Below are 7,085 nucleotides of genomic sequence, written 5' to 3' on the forward strand. Positions count from 1 at the left end.
CCAGAGCTCATGTCTCTAGCTGCATATGTAGCAGAAGATGGTCTAGTCAGCCATCACTGGGAAGAGAGGCCCCTTGGTCTTGCAAACTTTATATGCCCCAGTACAGGGGAACACCAGGCCAAGAAGGGGGAGTGGGTGGGTAGGGGAGCAGGGTGGGAGGGTATAGAGGACTTTGGGGATAGCATTTGAAATGTAAATGAAGTAAATACCTAACAAAAATTGAAAAAAAAAGAGAAAAAAAAAGGAATAGACTCCCTTGAAGTAAATATAGCAGAAATGTCATCTACCTCTGACAATACTCAGATTGAAGTAGTACTGTTACACATATCACATTGGTGACTTAGGACAAGTGGGATGAAATATTCTCTGAGTTGTAACCTCATTGAGTTGATGAGTTGTAATAGCATTTATTTTCCTGATCTCAAACTCCATGCATAACTATACATATGTGAATGCAACAGTACCTTCATTTCCTCAAGAATTACAAAAGGAATCTCCATTTTTAATAAAGTGATTTCTCAACAACAACAAAAAAGAAATATTCATTTTATTTGCTCACTTACTGAATTTTGAGAAAAGACAAAACTTTGGTGAAAAATTTTGTAGTTTGAATACTAAATTTCTTGATATTCAGTGGGTTTTTTTTTAATTGATTACCATTAGCATTCTTCTTTTGAGAATTTGCTACTTATATCTTTTCTCCATATTGCTAGGAATTATTAGGTCCTTACAAATAAATTGTTATTTATCTTTATATATTAAAATTTAATCTAATGTTTTACATTCATATTTCAAATGCTTCTTATTGGTTACTTATCTTTTACTATGAATAGAAGTATTTAAAATTAAAACTAGTTTTACTAATGTTTTACAATTTCAAACACGTAAACAATTATTTATTGTGAACATATCTACCTCATTACCCTCTTATTTCCCCTCCATTCCTACAGTCCCTACCTATATAATAGTGCTATGATTATTTGGGGAGAGGGAGGAACCAATCACTTACAAAATCATATTTAAATTAATTCTTTGAGAATTTCATACAGTGTATTTTGATCATACTCATTTCATTCCCCCATTTCTCTCCCAACTCCTCCAAGGTCTTCAGTCATGTTCCCATCTTAGAAATATTTAATTTTTTTATTCATCAAATGCATTTATTCTTTTTCTGGAAGTGAGTTCTTTGGTCCCTATTGACAATATATTATTTCAAAATTTTATTCTTTTCATATAATCTTTTAACTTAGGAAATGGTAGAAAATGAAGATCATATTTTTTCCCCAAACAGTGAACTAACTCCTGTTCACTTTGCCCTCTGTTCTTTCTTCATAATGACACTTAGTTCTTAAACATTTTGGGTTGGTTTGGGGTTTCCATGTTTTTTCTTTGGTAATTTTCCTGGTAAGTTTCTGGGATTAAATAGCCACAATATCATATCATTAGGGAAATACATAGGAATACTATATCACAGTAGCAAGCAGACAGTATTATCTGACATAAAGAATTTTATTTCTTTTTCACAGAAACTTATTTCATCAGTCATCAGATGTACTCACTTTAAATCTTACCTATAAGTTGGAATATATCCTATGATTATTTTTAGATGCTATTGTAGAAAGCATGTGTCCATGTACTAAGCTTGGTACATCAGGTATATACAGCAGAAGTCTCAGACATTTTTATTCTGTTGTGTCAATTCATTTTGTGTATTCCTGGAACATGTTGCACTTGTATAAATTAATAGACCTCAATATTACAGTGTAATTTTCTCATTTTAAAGCAAAATTGTGTTTGTAAAATAATGTTAAAACTGTATAAAAGAGCATATTTGTTCTTAGGCAATAGATTCAATTTTATATCTCTTTGAAAACCCAAAACTTATTTGCTTCGTTTGACTTCAGTAATGAAGGTGTCTACAAGTTGTTACTAAGGTAGAAATTAGGATTGCCTATAAAAGACAGAAGTTGACCAGAAAAAAAAAAAAAAAAAAAAAAAAAAAAAGAAGAATAAGCCCTGGTACCGAAGGCCTTTGAAGAACAGAAACACAGTCACACCAAAACACAGAAACAGTTCTTGTGTTATTCTAGGGTGAGAAACATTTTACTTTCCTAACCAAAGAGGAAATAGAGTTAAATATGATATCAAGAGTACACTAAGCTGTAGTCTGTGGTATCACACTCACAAAAAAGATGATACAGCAGTGCACATGATCTTGTTCTTTCAGGTGACACTGAGACAGTGATGAGTGTCATTGGCAACAGAAACATGGCTATTTCCAAGCATGTTTTATTCTAGATCCATTTTGACAGCCTCCTTCAGATCTCTGCACAATTTCCCTGCTTCCTAGGATCTTCAAACTATGAATGTTTGAGGTATTTAAGTCAGGTTTACATTAACATTCCTGAATGCTCCTAGGTAGTAAATGACAAGCCAATGACTTTAGTGAAATTCTAGACAATAATCTTTTAAAATAAATATTGTCTTCTTTGTGAATATGTTTTTGCTGGATAGTTTTTTGTCAACTTAGCATATGCTAAAGTCTCTTAAGAGGAAGGAACCTAAATTGAAAAAATGCCTCTATAAGATCAGGCTATAGGCAAGCCTATGGCATTCTTTATCTTTTTAATAATGATTGATGGGGGAGAACCCAGTCCATTGTGGATGGGGCTATCTCTGAGCTGGTGGTCCTGGATTTAATTTTTTAAAATAAAAGCAGGCAGAGTAAGATATGAGGAGCAAGCCAACACAAAGCAGCACCCATATATGAACCCTGCACAAACTCTTACTCCCAGGTTCCTGCCTTGCTTGAGTTCCTATTCAGACTCCTTCCTTTAATCATGAACACGTAAGCCAAATAAATTCTTTCCTCCCCAACTTGCTTTGGTCATGATGATTTACCACATCACTAATAATCCAAGATAAGACCACATTTAAAATTAAAAATTATTTACTTTTATATAAGTTAAATGAATAACTGCATTATAAAAGCAATAGACATTATACGATATACTTCAATTATACCAAGTTGATTAACACAGTGGTGTTAGATTATATAAGTATATTTGTGTAATGAAATAGTAGAGTCCTTTGTGCGGAGACAGTATAGATTGAGTATTTCTCTACAGTACTCTGTGTACTCATTATTTCCCTACAGCTGTTCTCTGTTGCTTCTTCCTTTTCCTCCTGTTTCCCAGCAAAACAAGTATAGGTTCCCTTATAGCCTTTCAGTATCTCACAAAAATGAAGGTGATGCTGGAGCTTGATCCATGTGATAGCAGAGCACTCTTTTATCAGAATTTACCATCCTTTTCTCATAGAAAGCTCAGCTAACTATTCATTTTCCTAAGGCAACAGTTCACCCTCAAAAACCCATTCAGTAGGTCTTAGGTCAGCAGCATCTGTAACCTATTTCATACAAAATGATACCATATGCATACATATGAAATCAACCATTACCTCCATTACACATTGCCCTGCCTAAGGTTATTTGTAGAGAGACCTTATGCATGTTAAGTCATTTGTAGCTTTATTAGTATTTAGCTGCAAGACACTTAAATCAAATAGATTCAATATTCTATTGCTGAGCTTTGTGAGAGGGAAGACTATGTTTGTTATAAAATATTATGCAAGTGGATATGATTTTAATTTCCATATTAGATGTAAATTGTTAAAATTGTAAGAAATTACAAAGAAAATTATCTCCAGTACTTTTATATTAGTAAACTTAGAAAAACTGTGTTTGTAGAAAGCAAACAACTATAGTGTCTCAGTCAGAGGATGTACATTTAAAAACCACTGACTTTCCTGGAGTGTATATTCTGGATTAATGAGGTAATGTCAAACATAAAGGATTACATATTGAAAATAGAGCTCAATGCTGGATCTAAAATTCCTATTTCCAGTGAGGTTAAGCTGAACTGTGTGTGACAAATGTTTTACATCACACAGTTAAGAAATCACAATTTAGGTAAAAGCAGGCCTAGGAGACTGAAAAAGGAGCATCTGGTAGGGCTAATAAAGAATCTTGAAGAAGCTGTAGCTTTGATTCATGAAGTCAGGAAGCTGGGAGAAAATTCAGATGCCCATACTTAACTGGAAAACTCAAGGTTAGAAACTTCTCAGAAGACCAAACTTCTTCTGNTTGCTGCCTCTCTGAAAGGAATGACCCTTTCACAGGACATCTCCTGTCTCTCAACTTGCTGGAAAACTGCTCTCTAGAAAAGAACCCTGGACCTGTGATTCACAGAGGGCACCTACTTGTTGAATCTGAGCTACTACCCCATTGTGCAGAATGAATGGGTCAGGCTCCTGTACAAGACCACAACAATGGGGCTGCACCAGGATGGATTGCCAACCTCTGAATCTCTCCTCCCATCAACTAGCCATCTAGATTGATCAGATTGAATACTTGTGCTGTTTATTAAACAAATTGAAATGACCAGAGAGAACTTGGAATTCTAGGAAACTGCCTGAGCACAATGTAGTTAATGTAACCTTATCAACTCAATCTAGTAAATTCAATTATAACAGAATTAGAATATTTAGTAGTACTAGTCTAAGAACACAACAAAAAATATAGCCAAAACCATACTGTCCATCAAAGTCATAATTGTGAATATTTAAAAATCCATTCTATGGAACAAAAGAAGCCATTGGTCTGTTGGAGGCAGATGAGAGACAAAAATGGAGCAAACTGTTGCACAAGCCTCTAAGGGCAACTGTCAATCCTTTTCTCAGATACCACTACAACCTGAGGAGTTCGTTCACTTGAGAGATCACGATGCTCACTGGCACTAGTGTAGTGCTGAGATCCCCAGGAGCTAAGTGAGCATCGAAAGCTCTCCTTATATCGACCAGGAACATTACAACCTTCAAAATGGCTCTGAGCACGAAAATCACATTTTGATTCCCGGGAGCATTGCTGTCCAGCATTGCTGACTGGAACACTGAAACCTTTGGGAGAGGTCTGAGCTGCAAGATAACACAGGGATCCCCCAGAGCAAAGTAAAGTTTGCAGTTTGACACTGACCGGGACTTTGTAACCTTGGGAAAATATCTGAGTTGAGAAGTCAAGTTGTGATCTCAGAGAGCAAAGAAAACATTGGACTCATGACTGCACTGACCCAGAACACTGTAACCTTCAGGAGAAATTCCAGCTGCTAAAGTGACATCTAACTAAATTAAAGAGGACTGCAAGTCATGAGATCTCACTTCTTAAACAAAGGCCCTGCTAAAATTCCTTACGAGACCATCTTCTGTATCACCTTGCAGTTCGTGATTGGTACCTTTCTCATCCTGGTGAGCTGCCTTCTCCTAGTAGGATACATTGGCCACCTGGGGACCAGCAGGGCTATTGCGATCCTGATTGTGGGCATCTTAGTATTTGTGCCATTATTTTACCAACTGGTCATTATCTGCAGAGTCTGCAAAGACTGCCAGGACTACACTTACAGTGACCTGCCATACTNTGAGGACTAGCCCACCACTACAGAGAGAAGGGAGACTTACAAGTGGAAATGAACAAAGTTGCATGACATTGGCAGGTGGAGAACTACACCTGGAAGTAAGAAATTCTGCAACTTTATAAATGATAAATAAAATTATGACCATAGTTTATANGNGCATTCCAAAATGTAGCATGAATTTACAGCTAGCCAAACATTAAACTGTTTATTTTTTATAATCTCCTGGCCCTCCCTAAAGCACCTATTAAAATTTCTAGAAGGGAGCCTGGTGGTGGCAGCATTGCTGGCAGCATTTGACTTAAATCACAGCCCTCACGAGGCAGAGGCAAACGGATCTTCAAGTTCAGGTTCAACCTAGTCTACAGAGCAATTCCAGGACAGCAGAGAACCACTGAAGAACACTGTCTCAGAAAAAAAAAAAAAAAAAAAAACCATGAATATTTATAATCAAAGAACAGCATGAAAACTTAAATGTGTTTGTCAATGTGTGGCCTATTTACTTTAAAGGAGTCTCTTACTAAAGTAAGTACAAAATTAGAAATTTGAAATTGATGATGAGGTCTGAACCTAAAATTCATTGATTCCAAAGTAAATCTGGCTTTGGTACAGAGAATGAAGAAAGAGCATAAAGTGACTGTGAGGCAATGCCTGCCATTGAACTGTGGCAGTTGATGAAAGAAGACTGCTGACAAATCCACTGATGTTTTACAGTCAGAGATATTGCATTTGAAACATAGACACTGGGCTGCAGAGACAGTTCAGCAGGTAATAGCACTAGTGCCTATTCTAGTAGATCAAGCTTCCATTCTCAGCACCTCCATAGTGGCTAAAAACCTTCTGTGACACCAGTTCCAAGGGCTCCTCTGCCCTCTTCTTGGAACTGCACATACGTGATATGTAGGCATGCTTGCAGGCAAAGTACCCATAATTTTTAAATTTAATAATTAAAACATACTTTCTGGATTTTTTAAAAAAAATTGTTGCATAAAAGATATAAACTTGGAGCTGGAGTGGTGGCTCAGAGGTTAAGAGCACTGACTCCTCTTCCAAAAGTCCTGAGTTCAAATCCCAGCAACCACATGGTGGCTCACAACCATCCATAATGTATCTGACAACCCCTTCTTGTGTGCCTGAAGATAGCTACAGTGTACTTAGATATAATAATAAATAAATATTTAGTCAGAGCAAATAGGGCCAGAGCAAGNAGGGCTGACCAGGAGTGAGCTGGATCAACAGGAAAGAGCAGAGGTTGTGAATTCAAATTCCAACTAACCACATGATAGTTCACAACCATCAGTACAGTTACAATGTGCTCATATACATTAAATAAAATAAATAAATCTTTTTCAAAAGATATAAACTTGGTCTTCTGAACGATAAAATTATTGTGTATTCCCCAAAGCATAGTATCAGTTTAGACAGAAATAAGGGACTCTTATATTTGTTCCTTTTCAGCAATTGATGCAACTTGAAATAGCTTACTGTCCCATGAATTCTGATTATGCATCTGAGCACATAAACAAGTAGGAAAGTGAAGAATATTGTTTAAGACCAACTAGATTTTGCACAATGAACAGAGACATTACAATTCGTGATCTGTTTGTGCTTTCATATTAA

This window comes from Mus pahari, chromosome 1 (genome assembly GCF_900095145.1).
Source record: "Mus pahari chromosome 1, PAHARI_EIJ_v1.1, whole genome shotgun sequence".
In the NCBI taxonomy this organism is placed as follows: domain Eukaryota; kingdom Metazoa; phylum Chordata; class Mammalia; order Rodentia; family Muridae; genus Mus; species Mus pahari.